Raw genomic sequence first — 23,115 nt, 5'->3', positions numbered from 1 at the left:
AAAGTAAATTTGTAGGTTCTTGGATTCTACTATTTCTGAATAATCATACAAAGGCAAAATAATGACTCATTTGAGAAAGACCAGCAATATGGAGGATATATTTGAGACCACATGGAATATAAAGGGAATCAGGAATCCCTGGAGCCCTGTGTAGTGGGTCTTGATAAACATTGAGGCAAAGTGAGGCCTTTTGCTTTGTCTGTTGTGTGTACATTTGGCCCTTGAAGCAAACATCCCAGACACAGCAGATACAGAGATCTTTCAGAAAATGTTGATGATTGAGAAATGGTGCTTAGGAAAAGGAGAGGGAAGCATCCTTTAATACTAGAATCACGCAACTTGGAAGATATCTTCTCCACCAAGAAAATAGTCCCAAAGCAGTACTTGGGGAACCCAGAATAACTCAGAATACAAAACCACTAGTTAAGCTACTGGAACTGATGTTTTAAGATATCTTATGAGTTTCAAAAGGCACAGATGTCTGAATTTGGTGACCTTTCTGCTGTCAAACTTTGATGAAATACAAGGCAAACAAGATGGTTAGAAGATGATGAACTAATAATCACTCAAATCTCATTAAAAAAAACTATTAGAGGAGTATGTTCATGCAGGTAAATATCTAAGTTTTCTCCATCCACTTACTAGGTTCAACTAGGCAGGTGGCAGGTCCAGAAAACACACGATTAAAGACGACCCTAGTGAACTGCACCTAGGTGAATTAAAAGCCAGAGATAACAAGGCTAAGTGTCCACAGCATCACAAGGAAGTGCAGTATCTGAAAGGGTTGAATCTGGGTTTTATTGGAGAGAAAATTATTATCACAGAATATTCCATGAAACTTCCCTATGAACTGGAATTGATTCGGGGAACCTTAAACTGATGACAAAAACATTTCAAACCTTTCAACCTCCTTATATCCTAAAGGAAGTCCAGAATAATTGGGGTCCAACATCTTCCTAAGACTTAGTCAGCCATGGTTCAATGAGTTCTACTATTCAAGCTGTCCACCCCTTTCCTCTGTTCCATTTATGTAACGCCACTACAGGAAGGGTAGATATTTCAAAGAACTCTGAAGTCCTATGCAAAAGCCTAGAAGAGAATGACACAGCTTATGCAGCCCTTTCCTGCCGAGTAAGAGGTGTGTGTCCCTAAGCCACAATCTGAGTGAATGTGGTTCAAAGAGAATAATTTGTGAGACGACGGATGTCTGGGAGAGAAGAAGATTCTGGGATTTCATTTCCCTTTTGGAAGTGTTCTTATGAAATGATTTGCTAATATGGTATCAGTGCCTTTTTGAGTAGAGCAGAAAGGTAATTGGAAAAGGAGGACAGTGTGGAGAAAGGGCTGGGGGAGGAAAGAGAGCAGCCAGGTAGCGGTCAGCCTCCCACCCCTCGTGGTGTAGCAGGGATGTGTGGGGGTTTGTGGAAACTGGAAGGAGGTGGGCTTGAGCTGCCCTGTAGGGACCCCACTCAAGAAGGTTGCTTTCTGTGTGAATGGTTCTGCTAACAGAGACTCAAGCTGTGCAAAGAGTGGAAATAAATTAAACTAGAACTAGCTCTCCCTTCCCACCACAGGTAGGAGTGGGGGGTGTCTCTGATGAAGTCCTTCAAGGAGCCCACCAGTACCTAATCCACATTTGTAACACAGAGATCATTGAGCTATAGTCAATATTTAGTCAAAGAAAGGGCAACACTAAAAAGGGTCTCTAAAAGCATCCTAAGAATAGAGGTCCAACCCCTCACTCTTCCAGTTTCTCTGGCAGACATCTGGGGGAAGGGAAGAGATAAACAATAAATACCATATACATTGGGAGTTAGAGATTTGCAGATACTAACTACTGTATATAAAATAGATAAAAAACATGTTTATACTGTATAGCACAGGGAACTCTATTCAATATCTTGTAGTAACCTATACTGAAAAAGAATATGACAATGAATATATGTATGTATATTTATGACTGAACTATTACGCTGTACACAAGAAATTGACACAACATTGTAAACTGACTATGCTTCAAAAAAAAAAAAAGATAATAGATTTCAGAGCATAGGACTTGGGGTTCTGGATCCAATATGTTCCCTGCAGTTGAAAGTCTACAAGAAATACTCTAAGGCCAATTTTGTAGTTAAGAGGAAGTAAAGGAGTTTGTCAGAGCATGGGTGAAGGAAGTGTCAGGAAAAAAATTGAAGCTTGAGCCACACAAGTTCTGTCTGACCAATAAAGTAATTATATTAGTCAGAGGTTGTTGAGTATCTTGGGAGAACTGCAGAGGCAAATAAATCCAAATCTCAGGCATGACTGAGGCAGTTTTGTACTGGTCAGGTAGCCCAGGGGCAGCCGTGACCTAGACACAGGGAGAACGGAGAAAACTGGAGCCTTTCACATGACCGGAATGCTAGGACCATCAATTTTAAAATTTTCTCAAAGAAATAATTTTGTTGCTTTATGTAGTTATTGTTTATTTAGGTATTTACCTTGCTTCATGTATTATTTTATCCTGTTTTAACTTATTTTTTCCTGAGGGGTACTGATTCTGTTAAAGAGACATTATGAACCAAATACAGTTGGGATAAAAACTTACAAAACTGCTTCTTAAAGAAAACAAACTTTTATTGTGGACATGGTCGTGGTTTTCAAAATCAGGTAGAATAGGATGATGGACCTGGTATATCAATCACTGTCCTCCACAATTTTCAACATACTTTTTTTTTATCTACATCCTTTTTTCATTTCACTCTCTGTAGATTATTTTGAAGCACAACTGAGACATCCTGTAATTTCACTGTAGCAAAGCCTGCCAGGTGCTCTTGTGAAATGGGAGGTAGCCTTCTCTAAAGTGGTAGGTGGGCTTCTTTGAGTCTCTACATGAAAGTCGAGGATTTACAGTCTGTTTCATGCTCACTCAAAGTGCTTAGGAAGGTGGTACAAATGGTTGGCCCTGCTGAAGTTTGATATGGTTTTCAATAATTAACTGATTCCAAGGACATTTATTAATTGGATACTTTATGGGAAGGAATTTTAAATACTGATTAATAAAAGTTTAAACATGACATGGATTTAGTCCAAATCCCATCTCTAGCATTTTCTACCTAAACATACAAAGCAGTTATCCACTCACCATTTAAGTCTTCATCTGTACAATACAACAAATATTATTTGCCTGTTAAGTTGGTTGTCAGCATTGAATACATTGTGTTAACGATGTGTTTTGAGTAATAAGTGTCACTACACTTGGTATCCGATGACATTGGTTGTACTGCAATGCAGTGGATTAACGATGTGAGATGCTGGGGAGAGAATAGAGGAACTCCTAATGAGAAATTGATTAGGTTGAAATGAGATTTTCCTGGAATAATGGAGTGATGCCAGAGTTATATTCCTTGGAAGTTTGGGTGGCAGTAATCTCTCTCTAGTGCTCAGAAGCTTCTGTGTTTCCCTTCCCAAATTTCTTTCCCCAAACAATATTTTCTACTTACTGGAGCTAATCCCCATCGGTTATCCAGTCTATGATATTTATGATGTCAGCAGGTTATCTCAAGTTTCATAGAGAACATATAAAGGAATGTTCAGCTATCAAATCCAAGCTGGTTCTTTTGCAGAAATTGACAAGCTGATTCAAAAGTTCATATGGAAATACACAGAATGTGGAATAGCCAAACCATCTTGAAAAAGAACAAAGTTGGAGAATTTATACCCCAGACATACTATGGACAAATGAAGTAGAATTTAGTGTCCAGAAATAACCTTTACATTTCAAGTCAATATAATATGAAAAAGAGTACCAAGATAATTTGATTGAGAAGGAGTAGTCTTTTCCACAATTGGTGCTGGCACAAATAGATATCCATATATAAAAGAATCAAGTTGGAACTTTAACTCACACTGTACACAAAAGTTACCTCAAAATAGATCAAATACCTAAATATGGGTTGAAAATGTTAAACTCAGCACAGGGATATATTGGATACCTTGTAATAATCTAAAAAGAGTATGTAGATGTGTAACTGAATCACTATGCTGTACACCAGAAATTAACATAGCATTGTAAATGGACTATACTTCAATAAAAAATATTAAACTTTTAAAAGAGAATATAGAAGTGAATCTTCACCACCTTGGGTGAAGCAGTGATTACTTAGACATGATATCGAAAGCACAAGCAACCAAAGAAAAATAGATAAATTGACATTATCAAAATTTAAAGATTTAAACATAAGACAAGATATAATAAGCCCCCTAGAAGAAAATATAGTCTAAACATTATCTCACATACATCTCAAAATTGTTCTCCTAGTGCAGTCTACCCAAGTAATAGAAATAAAAGCAAGAATAAACAGATGGGACCTAATGAAACTTACAAGCTTTTACACAGCAAAAGAAACCATAAGTAAAACAAAAAGACAACCTACAGAATGGGAGAAAAGTTTTGCAAAAGATGAAATTGACAAAAGCTTGATCTCCAGAATACATAAGCAGCTCATACAACTTAATAAGGAAAAAACAAACAACCCAATCCAAAAATGGGCAGAAGACCTAAACAAGCAATTCTCCAAGGAAGACATACAAATGATCAATAGGCACATGAAAAAATGTTCAGTATCACTAATTATCAGAGAAATGAAAATCAAAACTACAATGAGGTATCACCTCACACCAGTCAGAATGGCCATCTTTCAAAAATCTACAAATGACAAATGCTGGAGGGGCTGTGGAGAAGAGGGAACCCTCCTACACTGCTGGTGGGAATGCAGTTTGGTGCAGCCACTATGGAAAACAGTATGGAGATTCCTCAAAACCCTAGGAATAGACTTACCATATGACCCAGGAATCCTGCTCCTGGGCATATATTCAGACGGAACTCTACTTCAAAAAGATACCTGCACCCCAGTTTTCATAGCAGCACTATTTACAATAGCCAAGACATGGAGAAAGCCTAAATGTCCATCAACAGATGACTGGATAAAGAAGTGGTATATTTATAGAATGGAATACTATTCAGCCATAAAAATGACAACATAACACCATCAGCAGCAACATGGATGTTCCTGGAGAATGTCATTCTAAGTGAAGTAAGCCAGGAAGGGAAAGAAATATACCACATGAGAATGCTCATATGTGGAATCTTAAAAAAAAAACATAAATACAAAACAGAAACAGACTCATAGACATAGAATACAAACTTGTGGTTGCCAAGGGAGAGGGGTGGGAAGGCACAGACTGGGAGTTTGAAATTTGTAGATACTGACAGGCGTATGTAGAACAGACAAACAAGACTATACTGTATAGCACACGGAAATATATACAAGATCCTGTGGTAGCTCACAGCAAAAAAATATGACAATGAATATATATATGTTCATGTCTAACTGAAATATTGTGCTCTGCACTGGAAATTGACACAACATTGTAAAATGATTATAACTCAATAAAAAAAATTTTAAAAAATTTAAAGCTTTGTACCCTCAGAGGACGATACCATCAAGAAAGTGGAAAGACAATTAACGAAATGAAAGAAAATATTTGTAAATCATATATCTGGTGATGGATTTATATCATAAGAAAAGAACCCTTATAACCCCATAATAAGGTAACCCAACTAAAAATAGGCAAATGACCTCAATAGATACTTCTCTAGAGAAGAAATACAAATGCTCAGTAAGCACAGAACGAACATACTCAGCACCATTAATCATTAGAAATAAAAATCCAAAGCACAACGGAGTGCCGCTTTACATCAGTAAAAGGCTGAAGTGGGAAAGACAGTGAGTGCTGGCGAGGATGTGGAGAACCTGGAACCTTCCTGCGTTGCTAATGGGAATGTAAAACGGTGTAGTGGCCTTGGAAACCAGTTTGGCTGTTCCTCCAAATGTTAATTATAATATTACTTGATGACCTAGCAATTCTCCTTCTGGGTATAGTCACAAGAAAACTGAAAATTTATGTGCACATAAAAGCTTGTACATGGATGTTCATTGCATCCTTATTTATAAGGGGAAACCACCCAAATGCCCACTAACTGAAGGATGGATTTAAAAATGTAGAAATCCCTACAGTGAAACATTTTCTCAGCCATCCATAAAAAGGAAAGAAGTACAGTGCATGCAACAACATGGATGAATGACGAAAATATTATGTTAAGTGAACAAATGTAGTCACGAAAGACCTCAATTGTGTGATTACCGTAATATGAAAGCTCCAGAATAGGCCATCATTAGAGACAGAGAGCAGATTGGTGTTTGCCTAGGGCTTAAGGTGGTGTGAGGTGTTTGGGAGCAACTGCTAATGGGTGTAGCGTTTCTTTTCTGGGATGGTGAGAATGTTGTAAAATTAGATTGCAATGATGCACAGATCTGGGAATGTGCTAAACATTATTGAATTGTTAGTTTAAATGAGTAAATTTTTTTGGCCTGTGAATTTTCTCTCAGTAAACCTGTTTTGAGAAGCATAATGTTTAAAGTATGTCAGAGAAATCTGAACGAGGACATGACATCTTGGTATTTCTAAGCGATACGAAATACGAGAAAACCAGAGATCTAAAGGATTTGAGGATACATAGTAGACTGATTGATGTTATTATTTGAGATTCCTTTAATAAGACTGACATATTAGAATGTAAGTAGTTCCTGCTCATGGCAACTGGTTAGATTCCAGAGGTCAAAAACACAAGTTGGCTGGATCTCTGGAGCGATCTGTGAGCAGAGAAAGCTTTGTCAGCCTGGGCAGTGAGAAGTACCATGTTGTCTGGAAATCAATATGATGAGGAAAAAGATGTAAAATTCTTCAGAAAGCCTCTAGGCCAGGGATCATAGACCTTTTCTTTAAAGGGCCGGATAGTAAGTATTTCAGGTTTGCAGACCACGTGGTCACTGTCACAACCATTCAACTCTCTCCTTTTATTGAGAAAGCAGCCGCAGACAGTACATATGTGAACGGGAGAGATCATGTTCAGATTTTTTTTTTCGGTGAAACAAGGTGATGGCTGGATTTGGCCTATAGACCGCAGAACTTGCCACCCTGCTCTAGAGCAAAGATGGTGGACAGAGGAGATGTGGAGTGGACAATTGTCCAGATCCAATTCTCAGATCTTCTATTTGAGGGTGAAGAGAAAGATGGAACGTTGGATAGGACTGCTAATGTAACAACACATTTGACTCCTTATGAAGTTACTGTGTTCCCTGGGAGCCTTGGAGTTTCCGGACCAGTCCAGTGTGTGAGAAGAGGGCTGAGGAAGCAGCTCAGCCTGTTACTTTAAGTGCCCTCTGAGGAGAGATGCAATAGTTGCATAAAAGCTAGCTTTGTTTTTTATTATTTTAATTATAATGCTTTAGTAGAAAGATAATAAGGGGCCCTAATCAGTTAGAACATTTCCTCAAGATGGACTATTTCTTACCTGACAACAGATGCCCCAGTATAATGAACAACTTTATGGAAAATTAAGCCTAAATTTGTATGTGGATTATTAAATACTGAAAACAAACTTATTCTTAAAAAAAAAAACCCATGAAAACTTATCCTATGAGATCTTTGCATGTTTTCTGGGAGCATTAATAATAAGACACTAAGGAGACATTGAGACTATTCAGACATTGTCAACCAGATGAAAATTGTATCGGAAAATTTATAGCAAGAATAAAAGCAACAGAGCTTAGATATCTTCTCAAGAGTGTTTCTCTGAAGGCATGGGGGCAGGAAGAACATTTAGGAACCAAGGGTTCTAGGGGGCTGTTATTGGAGCTACACTACTGTTGATTCATCCTAATGACTCCAGAGAATTAATTCTACTTTGTCATCTCTCCCTCCCTCCCCCTTACATTTTTCTCCTGTTTATTAATGAATTACTGATATTAGAGTGGAGGTTTCATTTATAAAGTTCCACATTCCAGGTAACTTGTGTCATGTGGGGTCTTTATCAGTGCTCAGTCATGAAAGCCAGAACATGAGCAGAGTGAGGGCAGGTTGAAGAAGTCATCTGGGACCATGCTTGGGATTCTTGGTGGCCTTGGTGAGAGAACTCTGTGTGTGTTGGTGGGAGGCCCCCAAGTTTCCCATCCCAGACCCGCTTTTAACATCACCATTTTTCCTTTCAGATAATTCTATCCCATTATAAACTGAATCTAACATTTTTATCCTGTGAGCAACAAGAGGTAAAAAGCTGAGGTGATCCTTTGAAAGTGGGTAACTAGCTTTGGAATCAGGCTGTTAAGAATGAAAATTGTGAATTTGTCCTTAATTACACAATATATTATTTTACAGTGTAAGTAACAACCATAGACTTTATGTGAAAGACAGGGATTTGGAAAAGGGCTGAGGTTGATCCTTAGAATTCTTAATATATACAAATATTAACTGAATGGGGAGTACCATGGCTTTGGTTAAAAGACAGAAAGCAAAATGAAGAAGTCACTAGGCCTAATCAGTGACATCCTTTCTTTGTTCAGTTAGTGCATCTGTCAGTATGTTTAGTACTTTCCTAACAAGTACCCAAGACCTACCTGATATCTGAAGAGGAGTGGAGGAGACTTGGTTTCCAGCAGGGTCTAGGCTGGGTTCATCACATGACTCATGAGTCAGAACCATACGTTCTTCTCTTTAGATGACCTCTTCCAAAAGATCACCAAAAATGAAGTATATCTGGGGATCATCTTTTTAAATTTGAAAATCTTTTTCAAGTTTAATGTATATGTTTATATAAGATAGTACTTAGTGAATACTTAAAAATGTATAAATTACTCATCCACACCTGTGTGTGAGCTGTATTCACAGCAACAGAGCTCATTAAATACAGCTGCATTTTTTTAAATTGAAGTATAGTCAGTTTACAATGTTGTGTCAGATTCTGGTGTACAGCACAGTGCTTCAGTCATACGTGAATATACATATATATTCGGTTTCATATTCTTTTTCACTGTAAGTTCTTACAAGATATTGAATATAGTTCCCTGGGTTATACAGGAGAAAGCTGTTACTATTTTATATGTATTAGTATCTGCAAATCTCGAACTCCCAATTTATCCCTTCCCACCCCCTTTCTCCCTCTGGTAACCATAAGTTGGTTTTCTGTCTGTGATTCTTTTTCTCTTTTGTAGATAAGTTCATTTGTCTTTTTTTTAGATTACACATCTAGGTGATATCATATGGTATTTTTCTATTTCTGGCTTAATTCACTTAGATAATGCTAATTTGATTTACAAAGTGGTACTACAACTTGAGAAGTATGACAGTGTTCACTTCGGAATAGTTTTTATTTCTCTTAATTCTCAAAATGATTTTTAAAGCCTAGTGATGCTAGCACTCATTCTAGGTGTCAATTTAATATCCTTAAGAAAATTAAAAGGCTCTGTTCGTATTTACTTTTGATGAGATTGTTCATATAAGAAATTTTCAGTATTCTACAAAAATAAAATTGCTAGAATTAAGTGAATTTAGCTAAGCTAAAGGATTCCTCAATACACACAACAAAACAAAACAAAACAAAACAGACAAAAAAAGTTATATATCCCTTTAACCTACAGTATTGTTTTATCATTTCTTTTAGTGCAGATTGACAAGATGAATTATTTTACTTTTCTCCTATCTAAAAAGTATTTATTTTACCTTTACCATTTAATACTTTCTTTTTTCTGCTCTTACAATATAGCATAATTATATAAACAAAATTCACCCTATTCATTACGTAGTTCTGTAGTTTTGACAAATGCTTACAGTTCTATAACCACCGCCACCACATTCAAGATACAGAACCATTTCATCACCCTGCAAAATTACCCTGTGCCCAATTGTGGTCACCTGTCCTGCCCCCCACAGTCTCTGATAACCACTTTTTCTGTCCTATTGCTTTGCCTTTTTAAGAATGTCGAATACATCGAATCATGCAGTATGTGGCTTTTTAAGTCTGGCTTGTGTCACTTAGCATAATGCATTTCAGATTTATTCACATTGTTACCGTATCAATTCTCGGTTCCTCTTTAATGCAGAGGAATATGCCATTATACGCCTGTACTGCAGTTTATCCATTACCCAGTTGAGGGACATACTGGTTGTTCCCAGTTTTTATGGGTCTTCATTTGTACCTCTGGGGAAATAGAGGTAATTTTATTTTATTTCATTTTACTTTATATATTCCCCCCAGGACCTTAAGCCTTTTATTTTCTGGAGAGATGGAGAGACAGATTCACGTGAGGTGTTGCGTCTTTCCAGCTGTAGTTGCTGTTCCTGGCCCAGAATCCTGCCCCACGAGGGGGGCTTTCTCGGATCTCTCATCCTGGCTCTGATCTTCCTTTTGAGCGTTGGGTGAGGTCTGTGAAGAAGATTCTGCAAATGACTGAGAATATCCCTTGTGTCTGTGGGTCCTAGTGGTTCTCTTTCCTTATTAGCTCACACTCAGCCTTTAGCAATTTAGTAAACATTTACATGAATTCTTAGAAGTTTGTATGCAATCTGTCATCTGCCCCAGAGACACAACCACATAGGTCTCACCTCTCCTTGGCTGTACTTGTCTCCCTTAGATTTTGGGGTAGTTGGCTGTACTGCAACCACAACTCTGATGGGCTCAAGAAAAGCTGTGACTTTGCAGATAATGCATTAAGTTTCTGTGTTGTTGCTGTTAGATACGTGGGAGTAATGCTCTTTCCAGGTTTCTAACATCCTAAACAGAAGACAGAAAGGACTTCACCTTTATTTTTAAAGGATGCTTTGACCAAGTGTACCTTGTCTTTCAACACTTTAAAATATGCCATTCAATTGACTCTGACTCCCATTCTTTTTCAAAGAAAGTAAGATGTACTTATTATTAGTATTTACCTGTATGTAATGTTTCTTGTTTCACTAGTTGCCTCCAGGATTCTTGTTTAATTTTTGATTTTTAGCACATTGACTAACATGTACCTATGTTTTGTTTTACTTTGTTTTATTCTGCTTGGGGTTTTTCTTTTTATTTGTTTTGTGTGGGGTTCTCTGTGAACTTCTAGGATATGTGGATTTGTGTTGGTCAGTCATTTTTAAGAAAAATTATGGCCATTACCAATTTAAGCATTCTTCTTATCCATTCTTTTTCCTCTTCATCAGAAATTCAGCTTGCAGGCATATTGCTTCATATTGTCCCATAGATGTCAGATATTTACTCAGTTTTTTTCACGATTTCCAATATTATTTGATGAATTTCTATTGAAGTGCCTTCTGTTTATCTGATCCTTTCCCCGGCTGAGTTTGTTCTGATGTCTTTTAAAAGACTTATCTCATTTTTTTTCCTATTATTTCTTTTAGGCTCTTTTTATAGTTCATTTCTCTGTTGAAATTGTCCATCTGTTCATCATGTTACCTATATTTAATATTATAACCATACAACATCCATATCTGATCATTTTAAAGTCCTCATCTGATAATTCCAGTATCTCTGCCACATCTGAATTTTTTCTGAATGACTTGTTTATCTTTTGGTAATGTATGATGTTTACCTGATGGTTTCTGCACTTTATAATTTTTGTTGAAAGTCAGAATTTTTTCACAAAACACCAGAGACTAAAGTAAATAGTATTTATGCCCAGAAATGTGAGATTTGATAAATGGTGCAAACTCTCATTGTATCTGGGCTCCCTGGGATTCTAAATTGGCATAGTAGCTCATTTGGCCTTGAAGAATTCATTTTAATTTTAGCTGTTTTCTTCTTATCTACTTTTGTGGTGATGACCTAGTTTATCTACTGTTTTGCAGTAAGTGAAATAATTTATCTTCCTGTCTCTCTTTGGAGAGAATTTGAACCCTTTGGATTTCAGTTGTTTGCCAGGTACTTTGCAATGTCAATTCTTTGATAACCTAAAAAAATTATGATTTTGTACACTCCAGGACTTGATCTCATCATTATGGTGGAATTGATATGTTTGGAAATTTTCTACATCTTAAGCAGAAGTGGAAGTCTAATTAATTGTGTTTTTACATAATAATAACTGATCATTGGAAAATGAAAATTAATAAACAGTCATCAATAGTAGTCTCACAATATGATCTGTGGGGGATAGATTTAACAAAATATATACTAGCTTTACAATGAAAACAAAATATTGCTGAGAGAAATTAAATAATACACAAACATATTGCTAGATATACCATCTTTCTTTTTTGAAAGCTCAATATTTGTAGAACTTCCACTCTGCAAAGTGATCCAAATGCAATCCCAAACCAAATTCTAAAGATTTTTTTTTCAATTGAAGTACAGTCAGTTACAATGTGTCAACTTCTGGTGTACAGCTAATGTCGCAGTCCTGCATATATATAATATATTCATTTTCATATTCTTTTTCATTAAAGGTTATTACAAGATATTAAATATAGTTTTCTGTGCTATACAGAAGAAATCTGTTTTTTATCTATTTTTATATATAGTGGTTAACCTTTGCAAATCTCAAACTCCCAAATTTATCCCTTCCCACCCCCTTTCCCCCAGTAACCATAAAATTGTTTACTATGTCTGCTAGTCTGTTTCAAAGATTTTGTGGTAAGAATTGAAAGTCTGATTCTAAAATTTATGCAGAAATGCAAAATCTGAAAATCACTAAGTCATTCTAAAAGAACAAAAGTTGAGGGATTTATAGTACTTGATTTCAAGTCTTATTTTAAAGCTCTAGTAATCAAGTGAATGTGGTGTTGGTGAAAGGGTAATCAAATAGAATAATGCATCAGAATAGAGTCTGCAAAAAGACTAGCTTTATTTATCAAGTCTTAAATTGAAGTCACTTTCTCACTAAAATCTTCTGTCTCCTGAGATAACAGATTCCTCTACTAAACCCTCTCACTATCCTGTGTCTTTTCATCTACTTCATAGTACTCATCACAGCAATATTAAGTAATCATTTCTATAATTATTTATTTATTGTTAGTGTTCCCCATGAGACTATGTATTTATAGCAAGAAGTATTCTCCTTTGTTCATGGGTATGTTAAGACTTAATACAGTGATTGGCACATATTAGTTGTATAAAAAATCCAAATGAATAAGATTTCAGAGTTCCATGAAGGGTAATAATTTGAGATTATACTGGTATACAGCCGATGGTATTTGTAGACTTTCTCTAAAGGCATGTACAGGAGACCACTGTTTTGCTGACTGGTTTTCTTCATTGCTTCTTTTTCTAGTCGCATCTGGTCTTTAGTTGTTTTCTCTAGATTGCTTTATCAGTTGGTATCCTTAATTTCAAGCAATCAGAAACAAACGTGCTTCTTTGTTAGTGATAATGTTCAGTAAATTGTCTTTTAAGAGTGAACTCTTTAGAATGAAGCATTGGATTTCTTAATGTTTCATGAGATTGCAGTCCACCTGGTTGTTTTTTGTTTTTTGTTTTTTGTTTTTTTTACTTTTTATTATGAGATTATTTGAGAATTATAAAGTTGCCCACATAGTACAATAAATTCTCTTAAACTTTTACCCAAATTCCCTAAACGTTAATATATTTTACATACAATTTTTATTCTTCCCTTCCTTTCTTTGTTTCTCTCTCTAAACATATTTAAACACACACACACACACATACTGAAACCATAGGAGTACATATTGTCTATAGATTTTTCTTTCAAAAGTTTGAAGTAAATTTGCAGATATACACATTTGACATAAATTTATGTTTACTTATATATAGCAGTAAAAACAGTAAATTAGAAGTAAATTTACCCCTACATACTTCAGAGTATATTGCCTAAAAATAAGGATATTTACTTACATAATCAAAGTAAGATTATCAAAATTGGGGAATTAATGCTAATAATTATTATAAAAACTTCAGAATTTATGCAAATTTTTCCTATTGTCTCATTAATTGTTTATTTTCACACACATAAAAAATTCTTTTCCCGGATCCAATCCAGGGTTACATGATGAACTTAGTTCTTTAAATTCTTTGTTTTCTATGATACTAACATTTTTGAAGAGTCTAGCTATTCATTTTCTAAACTATTCCTTAATCTGTGTTTGCCCAATTTTTATCATGATTAGAATCTAGGTGTGCATTTTAGTAGAAATCATTATAGGAGGCACCTGATGTCAACTTTTCCCATTAATTGTGATCATATTTTGATCACTAGATTGTAATGTTGTTGGCCAGGTTTCTCTACTGTATTTCCTATGGTAATCCTTAAGTGTCTGATGGAGATATTTTATAAACATTTTGCTTCTCATCATATTTTTGCTTGCTAATTTTAGTTTATGGTTATTCTTCCCTGAAATAATAAGATGGATGCCAAATTGTGGTATTCTAATTCCATCATTTCCCTTTTTGCATCACTTTGGAATCTGTGGTAAGAAAGAGGTTTCCCTTCTCCAACACTTATATCTGTTTGGACTCATGAATTCTTATTTTGTTCTATGACCTATAATATATTCTTTTCATTATGTCTTTTGTTACCCAAATGCCTTATTGGTTTTGAAAGCTATGTCTCCCCATCTTCAGTAGACATATGTCTGATCAAGACATCTAGAGTATTTAGCATTCAGGCTTCTTAGCACAGGGTCATCAATCTAGAAGACTAGCAAAATGTTCCCTGGATAGTAAGACAGTCAGGGCCCCTTAGTCTACAGTATGGCACAAAGATAGAAAACTGACATAGCCTAGAAGCAAGATGGTAAATATCTTTTCACATCTTCTGCTCAATTAAATGAAACAGCCTCTGGTGTTTTCTGTTGGAATAGGTGAAAAACATTCCCCAGATCAATAGCTACATACGATATGTTTTCAGTCTCCAATAAGATGGTGAGTAGAATGGGAAATGGTAGATAACATTACAGCAATTTTCCATGTACATTTCAAGTCTTTGGTCATGGCATTAATTTCTTAAATTCTCTCCTAGTTATGGGTTAGCATTTGATGTACTAGGGAAAGGTTAGGGAAGAGGAGAGCCAAAGATTTCTACATGGCCTTTCCTACCATAGTACACCACTATTCTAAGTATTAGAATCCAATGTGATGATGATCTCAGCTGCTAATGATTGCTATTTTAGTATATGCTGCAAATATCAATAAATGGTTGATATTTTGGATGTTCCACTACAGGCATGGTGAGGTAGGTTCATGTCAAGTTTCTGTTGATCACCCAATCTACTTAAATTCTATTATACACCAGTGAATAATAGGGAATGTAGGTGCCCAGGTCATAATGTTTACTTTGGCAAGCATCTGATAGTCTAATGTGTAAGTACCTTAAAAGATGGCTGCAAATATCTTTGGTAAAGACTAGGATAAAAATACACAGAATATGGATGCTATGTGTTTTTCCTTAAGTATATCAAACTTCTGCTTTGTTCAAGGGGGCTATAGAATTATATACATGTGTATGTATATATTATCACTATAGAATTGACTCAGGTCTGGGAATTGGAATACAAAACATCAATGAGATACATACATAGTTAGTCTTGGGTGTCCCTTGAACAAATAATACTCAGTAAAGAGGTTATTTCTCAAGACTCATATCACACTGTGTAATGTGCTTGTCCCTGTACCCTGTTGTGTCAGCCAAGCCGGCCTTGCTCTTATTTCTGTAACTTAAGGAGCATTACTTGTTTAAGTCCACCTATTATATGCCCACCCTGACTTCACTTGCAGTGTCTCCTAACCACAGCATGACTTGCCCTAAAGTGAACGGCCTCAGAGGAACTTTCCAGATATACTAATGTGCCTCTCCCCTCTGTGTTTCAAAGACTTGTTGAAGGACAGATAATCTCAGCTGTCTTGTGGTTTGTAGTCAGAGACATGTCTGAATTTCCATCTCTTGAAATATTTAAAGCATTTGTATGAAAATTTTGACATCTTAGTTTCAAAAAGAAAACCCACCAGCCATTATAGTTTTCTTTTTTTTAAATAACTATGTGATTAAAACTGACCTTAGCTGCTCGAGGTAGCACATTATATCCAGAATATGTGAATGAACATTGATATGTTGATGATTGACATATTCAGCCTTACCTAATATTAGGTTTTTGTTTTTAAAAAAATCACTCTCAAATCCACAGCCACATACCTTCCACGGGTTTATGCTTGTTATGTTGATATGATTTTCAAAGTTGTGTTTTAAAAAAAAAAAATTTAAGCCTCTCTTCCCAGGCTTTACTTTATAATTTATCTGTGGCACAAGGTAGAATATTCATTTATTATGATTCTGTTATTGGGCAGTTGAGTATGAAAGAATTGGCTTTATCTTAAAAGGTAAGTACTTCACTTGAGTGTGCTGTGAAGCATTAAAGAGAAGGAAAAAAGAAACAGCAAATAGATGAAGAAGAGGCCATTTTAGTTGGCAGGGGAAGATCGGGGGGGGCTGAGTTTTGAAGGGAACTGTGAGTTTTGAATTTCCCCATATACCTGTGTTTCACTCTGCAGAGCCCTTACTCATACAATCCACCTGCTGACTTTCACATAAGGGACCTGGAGAGTCAATGAATTAAATTGTCACTGCAGTTTGGCAACCTATAAAATACACTTTTGTGTTAATTATTAGCTGCCTTATCACTGATGTTGCTGAAAATAACAGATTTTTTTTAAAGGAATGTAGTGTCCCTTGTTTCAAGAAATGAAATAAAAACAATTTTAAGGATTTGACTGTATCATTCTTTTCCTTTAAATTATCTACTGCCCTTAGAAAAAGTTCCCCTGTGCTGCATTTCTTGAATTACTTTTGCCCATCATGTGATTGGAAGAGCAAGGATCTCCCAAACTTGCTTACAATCAGCTCTGTAATCATGGTTATCATAGGGAACAATTTAATTTGTTAATACATAACTATTGTGGGCCAACCAGATGTCCATCCATTAATGATAATGGGATTTTCATTGCAGTTAGCAGTAGAAGCAGATAATCAAACACATATTTTAATTCATTTTAATCCAACTCTCCTGTCTACAATATTCCAAAGGCTGAAACAGACAGGTTCATATTGGAAATCAGGAGAAATCATCTCAGTTGCAAGCAGTAGAGAAAACTGGAAGGCTATCTGGACAATAAGGCTTGAAAAGTGAACATAAACCAATAGTAGATCAAGAAGATGTGTCCAGAGTACCATCAACAGTACTATAACACACACCACTAAAATTAGGAAGGATATAGATGGCTCATACAACACAGCTAACAAGTGTGATGTAAGTAGCAAATATAGAACCTCATAACCAACAGGGAGAAAATATCCATTTATCACAAAAATGTGCAATGTTTGCAGAGCTGTGGCTGCCTCTCTTAATTCTTAGAGTCATTTCCAGGTACTCCTTTCCTTGTAAATACCAAATGGAATAACAGATGTCAAAAAATTCCTAGTACTCCATGGGGATACATTACATTAGACTAATAGTTATGTAAGTATCAATAGTATATAGATAGATATAATTGTACTTTATATGTAATCAGTGTATATTGTGGTAGTTACCATATTTCTTGGAAACAATGAGGGCATGACCGTTGTCCCAATGATTAGTAAGTTTCAATGATCAGTCTCTGAGATAAATCATGACAGAAACAAGTCACTTTAACTGTCTCTCTGGAACTAAGATTCAACTACAGTAAAAACTTGTGAACATAATTTTGCAGAATCTATATAGATCAGTAATTATTGGTAATCTTACCCCTACCCCAAATAATTATTATAAAATTGAGTCATAAGAATATTATAAATAATTTCCAGTTTGGAACAATTCCTCTATTTGTCATCCACTTTCTATATAAAATATTTTGATATTGTGCCACAATCATAATTACACTCTATGGTGTTTTATGGTATCACAGGATACCAGTTTAAATATTATGAGGAAGGCCTTTATTCTTCATTTTTGAAATTTCCTCTTTTAGTTTCAAGCATGGCCGAACTTCTCTGCAGTTTCTTATGCAGTGAGTAATTACATCCTACTTAATTTTTTGAACATGAACTAATACTTAATGAGTATCCAGTGGTCACATGACAGTGCAATAAACATTCTTTTGTTTAAAATCTATTTATTCCCAGACTGCAGTGTCTTTTTAAGATGCTGAGAATCTTAGCAGTTTCACAATATGAAAAAGCATAATAGTCCCCTTCTGAAGAATTATCACTCTTGAAAATATCCCAAAAACCAAAGAGAAAGGAACATCATGTCTCTGAATATTAATAACTTCCAGAGTTGTAAGTTCTTACAGAAGAACTATTTTTTCAGATATTGAACAGCATTCCGAATAGTTGCAGCATATCAATAAGAAAAAGAAAATGAGTAATGTAAAGATAAACTCTGTATCTAATATTGACAAAATTAATTAAGTACTAAAAGGAATTGAATGTCATTTACTATGAAACTAGGAGTGAAGCTTTCTGGGGGAATTGGTATCAGTGATATAAATAAATGTGTACAATAACCAAGCAGAAATACAAGTCTTATCCTAAAACATGTATCTGAAATCTAAAAATATTTCTGACAATATAAAGCAGAGAAACCTGAGTTAGAATGAGGGCTCCGAGTTCTTTCCTTATTGGTGGACAGGTAGGGGTGGGTGAGTATTGAGGCCAGGGGCTATTAGTAAATCTAGGAACCCTCTTGATACAGTCTGAAAGGTGGGGGCTATGGCATTATATGAAAGATTGATATTGAGACTGGATAATAAAATATAATGCCTTGGCTTTGTTTACCTAAAATTATCTATCGGAAACTTCTACCAGGCAGTTATGGACTAGAAGATTACCAGATGTCCCTGATAGCAGGGAGGTCTGCAGACTATCACCCACTCCACAGCTAAGGAGAACTGAGCCTAGGGGTGATCACTGGGAATATAGCTGGATCTGGGGTATAGCTGGATCAGGCAAAGAATTCACAACTTTTTGTGGTTCACTTGATCTGCTCCAATTCTGTTGACATATCAAGGTGGTGAAGAGATCTATACAGAATGGATTTATTTGTTAGGCATCCTGACTGCTTCTGTTTGGTAAAAGAGATGTAAAACCTTTTTTAGCATTGGTTGGGGAAAAACCATGTTAAAACTGCATGTGTTCCAACAGTTACTGGGCTATCTGGAAGGCAAGAAGAGAAATTTGCCAAAACAAAACCAAAAAGCCCATGATATGAAAGCTGTTAGTCTTTGCCGTCATCCTGCTTTCCACTGTGAGAAATAGTGGAAAGTACCTTTTTAATGAGAGGAGTCGTAGACCTGGAGTGGAGTCATCTATAGTAGCTTTGATCAGATAACAGGTTGTAAAGAGTACATGGCATTTTGAAACACTAGGCAAAGAGTGTGTCATCTAATCTGCCTGCTAAAAACGATTTGAGTCAGGTCTGTAAAGAGTAGTTATTAGACATCAGATATCAAAAAGCAAGGTGCATTCTGCACCTTTTATTTAAAAAAATGCAGCGATGTTCTTGAGTGAATTAGATGTATGCCCTTTTACCTGAAACCAGATTTTCAGTACTCTCCAGTATGACATACGGCTTTATTGTCATAAACCTAAATGTGGGTCTACAAGGGTTCAATGTATGCATTTGCCAGAGCTTTATCTGTGATAAAAAATAGTTATGATCAATAAGTGCTGTTTTTCAGGCATTTTTCTCAGCAATTTATATAATTTACCTTAGTTTAGTCTTTTCAATAACCCTAAGAATGAAAAGCAGTCATTATCTCCATTATTATAGATGAAGAATTTGCAACTCAGGGTGATTATCTTATCCAAATAATCAGAGATGGAGCTAAGGCTGGTACCCAGGTCTGGCTCACTACATGTCCTTGCTCTTCGTTAATCTGTACTGCTACCAAGGCAAGTTGTATTTGACTCTGTTGATGGGCAGAAAGATGTTCTATAGAGGAAGGTGCATTTATTTACTTATATATATGTTGGTTATAATTTTTCATCATGTGATAAGAACTTTTAGGATTCAGTCTCTTGGCAACATACAAATACAAAATGAGTGCAGTGTTAACTATAGTCATCATGTTGTACATTGTATCCCTAGTATTTATTTATCTTATAATTAGAAGTTTTTACCTTTTGACTACCTTCATCCAATTCCCTCACACTCTATCCCCTGCCTTTGGTAACCACAAATAGGATCTTTTGTTCTATGAGTTTGTTTCTTTTTTTAGATTTTCCATATGTGACAACATATAGTATTTGTCTTTCTCTGACTTATTTAACTTAGCATAATGCCCTCAAAGTTCATCCATGTTATAGCAAAGGGGAGTATTTCCTTCTTTATGGCTGAATAGTATCCTCTGAAGGCTAATAATATAGAATATCTTTTCAGGTGCCTTTTTGCCATCTACATACATTCTTCAGTGGACTTTCTCTTCATGTCTCTGTCCATTTTCTAACTGGATTGTTTTTAATTGTTGAGCTTTGAAAGCCCTTTATACATTCTAGATACAAGGACCTGACATATTGACTTTGTGTCCTGCTAACTTGTTGAACTTGTTTATTCTAATCTTTGTGTGTGCACGTTTCTTAGGATTTTCTATGTGCAAGATCATGTAATTTACCATTAGAGAAAATTATACCCCTTTATTTCCAATCTAGATGCCTTTTAATTTTCTTGCCAACAGCTTTGACTAGAACCTCCACTAAAACATTGTGTAGAAGCAGCAATAGCAGACATCCTTGTCTTGCTCTTACTTTTAAGGTTAAATATTTAGTCTTTTACAGCTAAGTGAGTTTTCATAGATGTCCTTTATAAGGTTGAAGAGATTCTCTTTTATCCTCATTTTTTGATATTTTGTTTTGTTTTAAATCATAAAGTAGTCTTGAATTATCTAAAATATCTTTTCTTTATCTATTGACATGATTATGGTTTTTTATCCTTTAATCTACTGCTATTATGCACTACATTTACTGACTTCTAGCTGTTAAACCCACCTTGTATTTCTTGGATAAGTCCTAATTTATCATGTTACATACTTCTTTTTATATAATTGTATTTCTGCATTTGTATTGTGGGTATTTTGTTACTGGAACTGTTCTTACCAAATTATTTAGTGACCTTCTAAGGATCAAACTGCTAAGTCCTGTAGCATTTGTTTATTGACATAGCATCTGCAATAATTTTACATCCTTCTCTAATATTTTTCTTTTATCACATGAGAAACCATCAGTCTTTCAGGTCCTCCCCCTGGCTTTACCATAACCTGATGTCTCTCTTCATATCTAAATAAAATATAAAATAAAATAAAATATAGAAAACAATGCACAGGGAAGTGTTTCCTATTTAACCCTAACTGTAAGCTATTAAATCAGATGTGTGTTGGAAAGAGAATAGAAAAGGTGAGAAAAAAGGATAGAGTTGTAGTGAATTCAGACATTGAAATGTCAGAGTAGAATTAGGACAAAAGAAGAGTCAGAACAAGTTCCGTGTATAAATTAAACTAAACATTTGTAGCTTGCTATGTCAGTGTTTCCCAGGGTATGCTTTATGTGTTTTGCATTAAACCAAGTATATAGTCATTTATGTTTAGAAATTTATGGTAAAACAAAACTAAGTGACTCCTTAGAGATTCTGGTAGGATGGGCTATATTGCTAATATGAAGCCATCATAATAGCTAGCATTTCTCAATCATATGTAACCAGGAATCAATTGAAAAACCCTACAGCAGTCACCTGAGGACTAAGGCATGCTATTGTTGGGGAAAATCCAGTTTCCTTTTCATTCAGAGATGATGTGGTGGTGGGTGGGTATAACTCAAAATTCTAGATTTTAAAATGCTATCATTCAGGTCAATTTATTAAGATTTTGCTCACATGTTATAAAATTAGACCATTAGTAGTTTAGGTAAATATAAACATGTGATGTTTATAGAAAATGTCTTATCTGAAACCAATTCCTCAGCTTGTTAAAGCTTGTTCCTTAGCTTCTGATTTCTTGGTACAAGAGTGTGAACTAGTATTTTAAAGTATCAGCATAACAACAAAAAATTCAAAAAAGGAAATGCAATTCCAGACTGAACCCTTAAAAACAAACTATATAATTATTCATGTTGTTATCATATAACAAATTCAGTAAAATAGGGAAATATGTAGTGATAAAAAGTAGATGCTTAAAATCCTACAATAAAAGTAATATTTTTAAAGAAAATTTTATGTTTATGTTTTGATACTACAAAAGAGACAGTTATCTCAGTGTTAATTCTGACTTACCTGAAAAATATACTTCTAGCAAAGAATAAAAAATAGAACTAAAAATTACCTTTATATTTTCAGGGAAACATGTGAACTCTAAGTCTAAGATTTAACAAATAGCTTGTAAAAGCAACATAAATTTCATAATGAATCAAAGTAATAGTCAATAACATAAAGTATGAGTTATTTAAAAAGATAAATAGTAATTTTCCTTTGTCCACACTAGTTAAGGAAGGTGCTTTTTTCATAAGTTAATTAGTTTGATCAACTGAAAGTTGTCTGGGAAATTTCCCCAATATTCCCCCTTTTAACACTAAAACTGTTAATTTTAACTCTTAACTGTATCTTGAACCCTCCTTTTGATTTTACTTCTACTGTCAGTCACATAATTTAGGCTCTATTCACTGACAAGTCAACCACTTGTGTGACTTTCAATTTGTCCACCTGCTCTAAATTTCCTCTGATGACTACTGACCTGTGTTTCTGAGACTCTTGATCATGTCCCTTTCTTCCTGAAATTCATTGAGCTGCATTACTCATAGTATAAAGTAAAATTCCATTATCATAGCAAGAATGAGCCATCATGATCTATTCCTTGTCCTTTACTTCTTTCAAATTTGGAAATTAGTTTATGCCAAAACTTGTACTCAAAATACCCAATGGTTTTGAACCTGATGTATTCCCAAAATATCTTCTTCTTCTCTTTATATTTGGCTATTTGTAAATCATTATTAAGCTTTAAAAATCAGTTATAATGATTGCTTCATTCATAGTGTAAAAATCTCTACTTGGATTTAGTGAGTCCTTTCTGTATGCTGTATAACTACATTTATACACCAGTAGGTACCTGTCTCATTGCATGTCATTCTTTTCCAACCAACTTTAGCATAGGACAATTTCACTGATCTTCACATCTTCATTGTTAGCAAATGCCTAAAATGTATCTATTAGATATTCAGTAATTTAGTAGCATATGTTAGCTTTTTCCTAAACCATTTTCTACTTCTTCCTGGTCCAGGTTAATTT

Source organism: Camelus bactrianus, chromosome 4, assembly GCF_048773025.1.
Source record: "Camelus bactrianus isolate YW-2024 breed Bactrian camel chromosome 4, ASM4877302v1, whole genome shotgun sequence".
NCBI lineage: Eukaryota > Metazoa > Chordata > Mammalia > Artiodactyla > Camelidae > Camelus > Camelus bactrianus.
Note: the sequence above shows the minus strand (reverse complement) of the source record.